General features: G+C 39.8%; 1 protein-coding gene and 1 pseudogene across 2 annotated transcripts in view; one reads left to right on the top strand and one right to left on the bottom strand.

The window, feature by feature from the left end:
- The window catches only part of SVEP1 (sushi, von Willebrand factor type A, EGF and pentraxin domain containing 1), a 179,184-nt gene that overhangs the window by 129,454 nt on the left and 35,770 nt on the right, over positions 1 to 13,960 (bottom strand). The window lies entirely within an intron of this gene.
- Positions 2,024 to 2,370, top strand: LOC116869502 (annotated as a pseudogene).

Here is a 13,960-nt window from a genome sequence, read left to right on the forward strand (position 1 = left end):
TTGGAAATGTATTGTGAAATTCATAATGATAATGGAAAACAGACTTCAGGAAAACTATTTAAAGGCATTGCACAATTCTAGTGGGAGAGGTGTAATCAACTTCTTTGATATCCCAGGGGGAGAATTCCTCATCTAAAACCAAGGAAAAGTTGAAAAGACGAAACAAAACTGTGGTTTGAGCAAGTTTCATAAGTGATGGTAAAGGGCCGGGGTATGTTCTTTTCTTTCAATATGAAATGGTTCCTTCCTGGAAATGTCCCAAATATTATTTCTTAATTGCTCTTTTAGTTGTTGGTAAAATAAGTACTTTCTCTTTTCAGAAACATCTTGGCGGTTATCAGCTACTATTACTGGAAGTGTGATTCCTGAAGCTCTCATGATGTGCTAATGTTAGATTTTTCTTCAGCTGACAGTGTAATTCTTTGACTGAAATAAATGAAAGCATCAAACCTAGTTTGGAAATTGGAAAATACAAAGAAGCCTCCATTCTCTCTAATCTGTCTTACCCACTAAATATTAATTTGTTAGGTGACTATTTTAGCTAATATAAATAACATACAGAGTAACAAACACTTGATATAATTCCTTCATATACATAACCTAAGTTTGATTTTTTAAAATTTGGTAAGTATTAAGAGCCTTTTTTCCTTGCACAATTCATCTTTAAAGGTTAATAAATTCATCTGAAGGCTACAGGAGTAAGGTTGCTGTTTCTGCTGCATTCAGGCTCTTTACTACGCAATTCTAAGGGTGCCCATTTGGGTAGATTACCATGCCATTCAAGAGTCATGCGACTCAAAAGCCCTAGCTTCTGTTCCATGTAGGAAGGGCACCAAGCAAGTGCCTGGGCCCCCAGAGAAAGGTTCTTTATTCTTACAACATCAGGTCCCTTCTCAGCATTAGGGATTTGATCTGAACAAGGAATCTGTCCCTACACATAGTTGTGCTAGGATTTTGAGCACAGGGATTCACTGCCCTAGAAGAGAACCAGGTTTCCCAGACACCGAGCTAGTATTTTCACAATGACAAGACAAGCACATGGGCATGCATACCAGGAAATTTGCTTTTACGAGACAGCCAAGATCCTTTCCGTGTTCATTCACGAATTAGATAAGGAGGCTTTTAACTGCCTTGGATACTGCGCAGCTGAATCTGTGGTAAATGAATTAGCATCCTGTCAAACTTCCGGCGATCGGTTAGCTTGTTTGGCTGAAGGACAGTGTATTTGGACAAAATGGTGAATTTGAGCAACTGAGTGGTGCCAGCTCAGCAAATGGACCACTGGCCGCAGGATGCCATGCTGCAAAGAGAAGCTTCTGCTCAGATTGGAAAGGAGATTACTGATGGATCAGGACAAGTCTATCAAAAACCAAAAGATAAAATCCTAGAGACCCTATCTGAAAGAGAACGCAGCAGCAAAGAAATTATTATATTGCTAAGAATTAATATATGTCAGAGAGAGAGAGACAGACAGACAACCTGGCTAAGTACAGAATACTTAGGCAAAGCCTTTTTTGTTGAAAACTCCATGTTCTTAATTGTTCTAAGGTGTTTACTGTCTGGATAAGAAATGTGAGATCATCCTAAGTTTTACAACAAAAATTTTGTGGGCAAGTACTTTTAGGAGAGGCCACTGGAGATTTTAACATTATCTTTAACCTTGTTTATTCTTTCTCAAATAGCCAATAACTCAGAATCGTATAAAGAAGAAAATAAAATTTACCGTAAGATAAACCACATTGGGAAGCAGATTCCAATTTTTTATAATTATAAACAACTTTCCCTGTTCCCTTATTTCTTTTATCCATTGAATTTTTTTTCTTAAGCATAATAACATTAACTTTTCAAACTCATTAGCCTATTGCCAAATTACTTTATATTTCCATTATTTGGACTAAAAGTATGTATCTTATTGTAACCTCACTAATACTGGGTATTAATAGTTTTTAAAATTACCAGTTAATCAGGCCATTTTGGAGCCTGTGGAGGCCTACTGCAAACAGGACTCCTAAAAATGACAAAAATGTCTGGAAGGTCACGGTCCAAGGCCATTTTTGCTGGCTACAAGTGGGGTTTCTGGAACCAGAGGGAACATATGGCTCTCCTTAAAATTGAAGGTGTTTATGCTTGAGATGAACCTTAATTCTATCTAGGCAAGAGATGCGCTTCTATATATGAAACAAAGAACAACACAGTGACTCCTGGTGGAAAACAAAAACAAAACAAAACAAAAAAACCAGAGTAATCTGGGGAAAAGTAACTTGTGCTCATGGAAACAGTGGCATGGTTCGTGACAAATTCCGAAGCAACCTCCTTGCTGAGGGCATTGGCCACAGAATCCATGTGATGTTGTACTCCTCAAGGATTTAAACTTAATGAAAAGTGAATAAATAAAGATGCAGATGTGTTCTCTTGTAAAAGTAAAAATAAAATAAAATAACCAATTAATCAATTACTTAAATGTGAAATCCTATGCATTTCAGTGCAACAGAGCTCAGCTTGAACCTAGTGTGGATCTGTCCCTGAGATTCAGACATGTATAGGTCTATTGCTTGAAAAACTTGAGAACCTTCTGGGAGAAAACTCCATCCATGGTAAGAGTACTATTCAAAATATTACAACTCAGAATGTCATGATTGTTGATCAATAACAACAGACATCAGCTGTAAGATGAGGCAGAATTCTACCGGCCCACTTGTCTACTAGGTATTACCTCTACAGGTGCTGGGCGATGGGGCAGATGCTGGCAAGCCTGGAAAAGGGCTCAGATCAGTACGGGAACTTTCAAGAGACTTAAGGCAGTAGCTATTCACCAATCCAGTATCTTAACCATGTTTACAACTGTACTAATGCATAACTGCTGAAAATTAGTCCGTCCTAAGGAAAGAGAGAAATTGCACACTTTGGATCTAAGAACAACCTTGGCAGAAAGAAAGGCAGAAAAATTCTGAGTATGGTTTGGTGTTTGTTGTCAACTTCATTTCCCTGCGGTCTTACAAGGAGTGTTAAGTTATGAGTCAAGTCTTAGGCCATACTTGCCTTCGATATTCTCCCTCCCTCATCGTCTCTACCTCACTTCAGTAAGACTTTAAGGTCTTTGGGAGTTTGGAAATGTGGATATGTGATGTTTTCCATGCCCACTGTTGTTACACTAATCTAGGACCTTATTATTTTATGACTTGATTGATTCTGTAACCTCCATATGTGTAACTCTTCTTCTAGGTTACTCCACATTTGGTGATTTCTGTTCACAGATTCCAAATTAATATCCCTCTAACATAGCTTCAATCAATCACGCCACTTTCCTGCTCAGAAATCTCCAAAGGCCTGCAGTGAGCAGTTAACCAAAGGCCATCTCTGCAGCCTGGAATTCAAGTCCTAGTACAATCTAGTTCCTACTCCCAAACTTTCTGGCCCAGAATGCCACTATGTTCATAGATTTAGCTCATTCACGCATCCATACAAGCTACTGCTAATATCCATCACAGGACATTCTGTTCTGCACAGTGGTATCTCCTATTTATAACTGTCATTCAAATCCTGTCATTCATACCCAGGGCAATCCCATCACCTCCATAACCAATAGTAAATATTTTTAGAAAAGCTACAGCATTTTGTATAACATATATGTTGGATCATTTTAATTTTCATTTAATTTCAGTTACTTAGAACTGGATTAACCATAATGCTTTGTTCATGACACACATTCTGACTTCTGAATAGTTATTAGATGGCTCCATTTCATAATAAGCTACTTTAAGGCAAGTACTGGGCAACAATCATATCTTCCAAAATACCCGAAAGATACTCGATAATTAAAAGAGTCAATGGATAGAGTTAAATGACTTCCTCCTGTAGTTTCCATAAACTCCCATTTAGAATGAGCTGTTTCACCTGGCATTCATTCTGATATCTGTGTGGTCTTGTCTACTGCACTTCGAAGTAGTCCACTCATCTAGCAATGTTTTCCTTCTATCTTCCCACATTAAAATGTTTGGATTGTTTTCTGAATAATCCATATGTAAATAAAATTCTAAGTATTTCACTCTGGCCACTGCAATGCTTTCAACACATTAAATTTCACCATGTCACCACCTTTCTCCCATTTCACCCATTAATGTAGGGTGTGGTGCAAAGGATCAAGTGAGAATCCTTGGAAGAGAATTCTGGTAATTACTACTGGCTCTGACACTGTCTGCCCTTCTCTACATTATATAACCAATTAAAGAACTGGTTTTTCCATTACGATACCATGGGTGATCATGTTTGTAACCACCTAGTTGTAACACTAAAATTTCACAACCCTCTGCAGGGATGGGAAGGATATGACAGGTAACAGGATACTGGGGATAGAGAATAAGACAGAGTTCCACCTGTACCCTGACAGACATTGTAGTCTTACACAGATGATTTAAAGGGGCAGAGCACCATGTTATGTGAGAACGCATAAGAGAGACATTACCTAGACATGAAGCAGTCGGTCAAAGTGATTTCAGAGTGAGACCAGAACCATGCACAGAAGTGAGAAGTGTACGCGTAGGGGGATGGCATTCAAAACAGAGGGACCAACACGTGCGGGCCCAGAGGCAGGAGAGAGCATGCTTGAAAACACTAGCATTCACTCTGGCTGGAGTATAGACGGGTGAGGCTAGAAAAGTAAGTGGGTGCCAAAACCACGAAGACTGGATAGGCCACATTCAAAAGCTAGGAGTTTATCCTTAAAACAGTGAGAACAGGGAAAATGCTCAAGTTAAGGTATGTGACAAGATCACTCTGGGTGACTTCTGGAGAATTATTTTGAAGGACAATAACATTTCATTCTCAAACACATGTTGATTCTGCCACTCCCATTTTTCCCTATATGTAAGGATCGTTTCAGAACTTTGAGTTATGATGAATGATTTTTTTTTGCCTACTTGCAAAAAATCAAAATTTCATAACTTTTTCTAAAACTGTTATCCTTTATTTATTGGTCATTAGTTATTTTTTTCCATTTTACTTTTGGTTTCAATAGAAATAAAAGTTATCATTGGGCATAAGATGTGAGAAAAAGAGACATCACTGCTTCCACAAAAGGTACGCCTAGTTAAGTTAACAGATAGAAAGCAATATCACTGTTGAATGGATAAACCCAACATGGAAAAATCTGTCACCAGAGAAGACATGATGACACAAAAAGTAGAAGAATCTGTTTCTGAGAAGATGGAGTAGATGTACTTTTTCTTAGTCTTCCTGGTAAGTACAACTAAAAACCCTGAATATTATATATAAAATAAATATAAAATGACACTAATAAAAAGGCAGACTAGCTAGGGATCTTAAGAACCAAAGCCCAACAGGGTAGTGAATTCCTTGGGCTTCCTTTTTCCTCACACATTCCAGACTTGGGGCCAAAGTAGTTAGCCATCCAAAACACCAATGGGAATGGACAGAAACTCCAAAACAACAAAATACTGCTCTCTCTGGCCAAAGGATGAAGAAATGGCAGTTAGGACATTTTAAGACAAGAACCAGTCAACTCCTCTAGTCCAGTCAAACACCACAGAAAAACTGTGGCCCAATGTAGCCATACCGCACAGAGACCAAGTGGGAAGTCTAGATTTTTTCTCTTGCAAAACTCTAGCAAGGCACCTCAATACCCCTGCCAGAGTGGTATCAGAGACGGCCGAGTAGAGAGGTGGATCTTCCACGCCAAGGGAGGTGACAGTGGTGAGGGTTGTGTCTCACTTCCACACTCACCAGGAAGTAGCAAAGGGTCTTCTCTCACCCCCTGTGGAGTGGTGTCAGAGCTGGCCCATGGAGAGTCAGAACTTTCATCACCACCAAGCAGCAAAGAGGTGTCCTCTTTGTAGTGTCTGGGAGGTCATGCAAGGAGCAATAAGGAAACCTTCCTAGAGCCAAAAATTCCATCCACATCCAGCAGTAACGAGGATCCCCCTCACATATCAGTGTCAGTGGGGGCAAAATGAGGGACATAGATAGCTATGCTCACTCGGCAGGAATAAGGCAATGCTCCTCATCCCTCTTTCTCTGCTGAGGGAATGATGACATAACATTCTTGAGATGACAAAATTATAGAAATGGAGAACAGATTAGAATTTTCAAGAGTCAAAGTGAGGGCAACTAGGAGCAGAAGGGCAGTGTCTGGGTTCTAAAAGAGCACATTATGAATCCTTGTGGTTTCCATCTTGATTGCATCCATGTCAATATGTGCAGCATGATACTACACGATAATTTTGCAAGATGTTATCACTGGGAGGATCTAGGAAAATTATATAGGGGATCATTCTGTATTATTTCTTAAAACTACATGTAACACTAAAATTATCTCAAAAGGAAAAAAATGTGACAAAAATTCAAGAGCAAAAGGCAAAGAAGCAAAATTTCAAGGTGCATCCGAAAATATCCAAGATGGAGAAAATGGATTTTGGAGTGTGGAGTACCTAAGGTCACCACACAGGTGTGGTTGGCTGGTGGCCAGGGCTGACCTTCTTATTTGCATATCAGTTTCAATGAAATTTTATAGTTCTTCATGAGGGTCACACAATTCTCTTTCCAATTATTCTTAGGAAATATATATTTATATTTTTTATTACTGTGAATGGGATGTCATAAGATTTTTTAAATTTAATGTTCCTGCATAAAAATTTATTGATTTTGAAGTATTTCTCTTGTTACATTATAAATCTATTAATACTAGTGATTTCCAATTTATTTCTCTGTATTTTCTAGGTTAAGAATAATAACGTATACAACAGTAAAACAACTCTTTTTGTTTAAAAAATTAAATATTGATGGTAAAACAATAAACTTGCTTTATTAATGTTTATAGTTGTTTGCAGTATTTCACATATAAAGTGCATTCGATTAATTTTTTCTTATCACTTGTTTCATGGTCCATATTTTCATATATCTGCTTCCATATTTTGACAAAAAAGTTTTTAAGATTTTATTGATTCATTCGACAGAGAGAGACACAGCTATAGTTGGAAGAGAAGTAGGGGCAGTGGGAGAGAGAAGCAGGCTTCCCGTGAGCAGGGAGCCCAAGTGTGGAGCCCCATGTGGGGCTTGATCCCAGAACCCCGGGATCATGACCTGAGCCCAAGGCAGAAGCTTAATGACTGAGCCACCCAGGTGCCCAACAAAATTTCTAAATTTCGAGTTTTAAGAGAAATTTTCCTAACTGCTAACATTACGCTACATGCAGTAATAATGGTTTGCTTGAATGGTAAAAATCCACAATATCCTGGTTAAGTGACTGCTTTAATGGTAAAAATACACAATATCCTGGCATACTATATCTTGCACTGTTATATGCATTAAAACCCTTTTCCAAACCATCAATCATCAATACATACAAATAGCTTTACATACACACACGCGCGCGTGCGCGCGCACACACACACACACACACAAACACGTAGGAGCACACCAGTGACACAGTTTTATGAGTAGGTTTGGAAAATAATGTCAATAATTAGATAACGTGAAAGAGATAAAATGTGTTATTAGCCACTTCCTATGTTGAACTCAGCCTTCCAGATGGCCCGCTTTGATTCTAAGCCAGTGTTTCTCAGGGTCAGTAGACTTGTTCACCTTCACTTCTCCAAAAAAGGAATGGAAAATTCCCAGGAAGTTGGGAACCAAGCAGAGTTTCCATATGCTGTGTTCTAGTATCTGAACATGCAGTGTGCTTTATTATCTCTTTACTCATTCATTCTTCACTCCAAGTTTACTAATGTTTACTCCAAGTCCCTGTGCCATGTCTCAGAGGCTATTAAAAAGGAAAGAGACATGCATGTAATCCTGCCCTAAAGGGATTCACAGAGTATTTAAGAAGAAAAACTTACCCAAAATGATCATACTGTATGGTGTTTTAACAGAAAGAAGATACTGAAGAAAACCAAAGACTTTAGCTCTAACTCACTGCTACAGCAACGAATCCACGGAAGAGGGGATAAAAGGGAAAGTTTCATAAGAAAAGTGAATTTGTTGGGAATCCTGAAGTACTGGCAAGAAATGGACAGACAAGACGTGGAACATTCTAGGCAAAGGTGACAAGGCACGGAACCATGAAAGGCAGTGAAGTGGCGGAGGAGCCACAGCAATCTGTAGCAGCCGGAGCAGAAGATGCTTCAGTGATCATAATTAAGAGATAACTTAACCCTAGTAGAATCACATGGCTTTGATATTCCCTCTAAAACTTTACAAAGAGATATAGTAATGCTTTTTTGATCTTATGCTAAAGCATGAACTCAGTTTGTCCCTACAGAACATGGTTTCTCAAGCTCAGTACTATGGGCATTTGGAACTTGCTGGTGACTGTTTAGTGTACTGTGGAATATTCAGCAGCGTTCCTGGCCCCTAGCCACTAGATGACAGGAGCTCCTTCCAGCTGTGACAACTAATATTGTCTCTAGACATTGCCAAAAATCCCATGGGGAGCAAAATCGCTCCCTATTGAGAACCACACAGGTAGAGAGTCTAATAATTCAAATTCATCAAGCACTTACTATAAGCCAAGCATCCTACCAAGCTTTCTGCACACATTAACTTATTTTATTTTTATGACCATCCTGCTATGATTAAGCCCAATGTATAGACTAGAAAACTGAGGTCCACAGAGGTCAAAGAACTTGCCCAGAAAAACACAGTAAGTGACAGAACTAGGATTCATGAATAGAATTCATGCCAATAACTGCAATCAATGACTATACATACATACATATATACATGTGCATATATATATATGATAAGATATATCAATCTTACGACCACCAGCATTTAGCATACTACATGGCATATCATAATTTCCCTGAGTCTGGTTTTCTGTAGCTTGGGCCATCATTCTCAAATTGCTCACACTGGCTAGTCATCTAACATTTAGTACGCACCAAACCTTGTACAGACCCCACAGAACCAAACATATGGGATGCTAAACTACAACTCAGAAGCAACAGTTCACCTTAAATATAACCTGGAAAGAGCAGCAACATATTTCTGGATCATTTCTTTGATGGATAATGACCGTGCAATGAGTGTTAACGGATGGACTGTGGGCAGTATCATGGCTCAGAGGCAGCATGAGTACTGGGATCTGAGAGAGCCGGGTCTGCATGCTAATGTCTTTACAGTTGAGTGACATTATGGAAACCTTAAATTCTTGAACACTGTTTCCTCTTCTGCAAATGAGGAACCTAAGTAGACAAAAACTTTGCAAGAGCCATGTGGTTGCGGCATGAATCATTTTGAGAAACAATTTTCAGAACCTCAGCATTGCCAGGGACTCTTACCTAAGGTGATATACCAGAGAAAGCATCTAGAGCACTTTTTGCAACTGCTCTTCATTCATTTTTCAAAAGAAATGTGTGCTTTTCATCCCTTCTAAGCCTTACTAGGGTACACTGTCCTAAGGCAGCAAAGCTCCACCATGACTCAAAATCTTGATACCTGGAGACCTTCCTTTAATTAAGGTACAATAAGCAAGTCCTCTAAGAAATGTTCCTTGTTTTACACATACTTAAGTTAAATATCATTCTGTATTTCCCAACATTGGAAATGGAGTATTTTGGTTCATTTCTGGGATGTTCTGAATTCAGAAATATTGTAGGCTGGGAGAGTGGGAACAAAGGTGTTGTTCATTTATCACCTTTTCTTTTCAACTTCCTGACTAGTGTCAAAGAATATGTCACTTCTTCAGAGGAGTCTGATGAGGGCAAAGCAAGGGAGACCATATCCATGGGAAATACTGAAGGTGGCCAGCTACATATTCTATCCAGCTGAGAAACTCAAGAGCAGGCTCTCTGCCTTATTTGCCAACTGTGGAAATCTAAAATAATATGTTGGCCACCGGAATCTGCATTAGCTTATTGAGGCTTTTTATCTCAGAAAATAAGTCTGATTTGGAAAATAGATTTAATTGTGTGAAATATTTTCACAAATAGGTTATATATAGATATTTGTCCATAGATAAATAAGCTAAATCTATAGCTCCAAGATTTTGGTAAGGATATATTAATGCACATTCTAAGATAAAATAATTTTATCAGAAGTTACTGGACTGCTAAAGGTTTATTAAAATTTGTATTGCTTTGATTTTCCCAGATATGATTAGATTAAACAAAGCGCTTCCATGTGAAATAGTAACGGGTAGTCTTTTAACGTGTCCTAGCAAAGTTTCTTTGGGGGACTTCCGAGAAACTTGTGAAAAAAATGAATGATTATAATGATTGTAATGATTGGGTAATAAGTCCTTTTGCAAGTCAAAAGTATTTCAATTCTTCAATTTCAATAAAATTGGAAAAGGACTTAAGGGAACAGTCAGCTAATAGATCTGCAATTTTTTTTTGATGATGGATAACTCATGTTATTTTTGGCACATAACTCAGGAGGAACTCAAAGAACTGAGTGATGTCAACATAACACAACTCTTTCAAGCCCAATCTACATATTTGTGTGAAGGAGGTTTTCATCACGAAAACCTATAAAAGTGAAAAATAGAAATGAAATGATGTTGTGTGCTCTCTTACTCTAACAACAGAAGTCCATGGACACATGAATTAATCATAATCCATCTCACGAAGACATGAGTCTCCAACAGCAGCTTATTTCTACAGGTAGTAAGTATCAAAAGGAATATTATCTTTGACAAATTTTATACAAATAACACTTATAATAATAACCCAATTGAACAGCAATTTTGGGTCACAGAAAATTTATAAATTTCAATGTATGTCCATAATTTTTGTGGCAGAGCAGAATTCTGTGATTCATAAAAGGCTTTAAAGTATAAAAATACACTGCATTTCAATGAAGTGGTGCAAGTAGAATGGACAAGCTCTAAGAAAACAAGAAACCATGCACAGTTTCTGCATTGTAAAAAGCTGCTTCATAAAGGGATTACTACTAGAAAGAAGCAAATTTGTTATAATATTTAGATTTCAATGGGTACATTTAAAAGTGATATCATAGTCTTATTTTAGAAGTCAATACAGGGGCACCTGGGTGGCTCAGTCCGTTAAGCATCTGCCTTTGGCTCAGGTCATGATCCCAGAACCCTCGGATCGAGTCCCACATCAGGCTCCCTGCTCAGCGGGGATCCTGCTTCTCCCTCTCCCTCTGCCTGCCATTCCCCATTTGTGCTCTCACATCTCTGTCAAATAAATAAATACAATCTTAAAAAAAAAACAACTCAATAAATACCATCTGTTAAAATCCTGCTGAAATTTTTCCAACAGCTACTTTCAACAAGGGGTATATGGGTTTTCAATTTTTTAGGGGTTATGTGAGCAAAATATTTAAAGACTATCAATTAGCAGATGTTAAATGTTTTCCTTTGTGTCCTTTTCATTGTTGTTGGAGTTACGGGGCCAGGGAATAGAAGGAAAAAGGTAAGATTTCATAATGATATCATAAGCAGGAATTAGTTATAATGTTTATTTTGACATTTTAGAATACTGGATATATTTTTATGAGTATTTCAAAAAGAAAAAAAATACAACATACTGACTTTGGGAGGTTCAGGTTTAAAATGGCAACGGAAGAGGATCCTAGGCTCACCTTGTCCCAAAGACATATCACCTCTGCGGCTATATATGGAACAACTTCCTCTAAAAACAATCTAAAGACTGAGCAAGCCCTATGCATCAGACCCACACCAAGGCGGGTAGAAGAGTCTAGGACACAATCTCTCCGTAAACCCCATCCCTACCTGGGGTGACCCACCACTGTGAGGAAATGTAAAGCCCTGAGATTCTCCCTAAGGAGGGAAAGGTTTGAACCCCACATCAGGCACCTGAACTCCTAAGACCTACACCTGATTGATCAGCCCCAGAAACATCTAGTTTTGAAAACCAACCAGACCAAAGGTTCACATCCACAGCTGCACAGGGCTGTAACCAACAGAGAAGCAGCTCTCATGGCGCTCCTACTGCTCCCTCGCCCCCACTCAGCGGGAGCAGCCCATCCAGGGGCTCCCAGACTTCACGGGATGAGGCCTGTTTGCTAGCCTTACAGGGCCAACCTGAGGGCAGTCATCTCAGGCAGCTCACAGCTGGAAGCCTTCTGGCTGGCGGGCACCATCTTCACACTTGCTCTAGTTGCTGGGCACCATCTTGTTCGTTTGTTTTAAACACTAGGCTTTTTTCCCTTTTTCCCAGCAGGAACCATCTGTACATAGTCCCTCTGCCACACTCTACAGTGGCAGCATCTTCCATCTGGTGTCCTGGCTTTGCAGCTGCGGCCCAGAGGGTGCCCCTTAATCCCCTGGCTCTGGTGGCCCGGGGCTGGTGCTCCTGGGTCCTACATATGGTACCAATGGGAGAGATAGTCTTGGGTAGGCTACCACCCCAGGGCACCACACAGACAGCAGACTGAAAGACACCCTCTTGTCTTTCTTTCAAAGAGGCCTGCTGCTTATCCTGGAGCTTGGCCTGCAGGCGTAGGTCTCAGGTTTGGCACACAGAGGCCTTCTGTTTTGAAGGAATGGAGGCAAGTGGATGCTACCTTGGAGCTTTCCTTCAGCCTCCTGACAGACACGAATATCTCCCTCGAAAGAGCTTACACACTCCACTGGAGCCTCAATTTTTACCACTGCCACCGAGGGGACACTTCCAGATCTCCTGGCTCTGGAGGTGGGCAGGGTGTCTACCAGCATTCCCACAAGACTATACATATTTGCATACTTTAAAAGCTGCGTGATGGTCTGGCTTCTAACCAGCCTGCAGTCAGATGCTATCTCAGCCCTCCCCTTTGGGACACGCTCGGGTCTTGGCGCACCCTCAACAACTGGGAGCCACTAACAATAAAAACGGCTGCTTGGACAATCACAAAGTTTTGAGAGACAATCAGAGTTAAGGTTCATCTCCGACATGAGGTCATTCCTTCAAGACTGGGAGAGGTGGCTGTTTTATCTACGGCACAGAAACCAACACAGAGTCAAGAAAAATAGAGAAACAGAGAAATATGTGTCAAATAAAAGAACAATGTAATACCTCAGGGCGGGGAAAGAACTTGATGAAATGGGGATGACTAACTTACCTGTTATAGTTCAAAGTAATGGGTCCTAAAGATGCTCCCTGAGCCCAGGAGGAGACTGGATGAGCACGGCGAGAACGTCAACAGAGAGACAGAAGAACGTACCTAAGAGAAGGGTGCCTGGGTGGCTCAGTACCTGAATCGGCTGACTCTTGATTTAGGTTCAGGTTATGGGATCAAGCCCTGAGTTGGGCTCCATGGTGGCAGTGGAGCCTGCCTCCGATTCTCTCTTTCCCCTGCTCCTTCCTGCCCCACATGCTTGTTCTCTCTCTCTCTCAAAGAAAAGGAAAGAAATCACAGAACTGAAGAATACAATAACTGAACTGAATATAAAATTTACTGACTTTGGAGTTTGGTGATGTTTCACACCTGTGGTTAAATGCGTCTGATTCCATGCATTTTCCTGTTACAAAATCAAACACCACCAGGACTGAATACCTACCTTATTCAGTGGAAAAACTGAACAAACTAGCCTACTCTAGGCAACAGTTACCCATCCCCCTCCCAAAGTTGATGGTAACCAGTGTCAACCTGCTAAGAATATTCCCTCATAAAAAGCAAATAGGAATACGGTGTACAGATTCTTTATACCTTACATATCCATTATCAGGCACCACTGGGGATGTTTTTGGGGAAAAAAAAAAAAAGCTAAGCCCTGCTCAGAGAACAAGATTGCCAAATGTTTTGATTTCCATTCAAGAATTTCTAGAGCTCTCTGTCCTCTCTCTTTCCAAAGAAATGACATAATATTTAGACAGGAAAATGTCTGTGCGCAGCACAGGGGTGGGGATTCCTGCGCATATATTTACATGTATGAGATACTTCCACACAAATATTTTAGTGTTTCTATTTCTACAGTGTATCCTCCTTTTATGAAAAATAATACAACTGGGGCTGTCACTCGTTATCCAGCCCTCAGCCTTGG

This window comes from Lontra canadensis, unplaced genomic scaffold, assembly GCF_010015895.1.
Source record: "Lontra canadensis isolate GAN:19392208 unplaced genomic scaffold, GSC_riverotter_1.0 scaffold19, whole genome shotgun sequence".
Lineage (NCBI taxonomy): Eukaryota > Metazoa > Chordata > Mammalia > Carnivora > Mustelidae > Lontra > Lontra canadensis.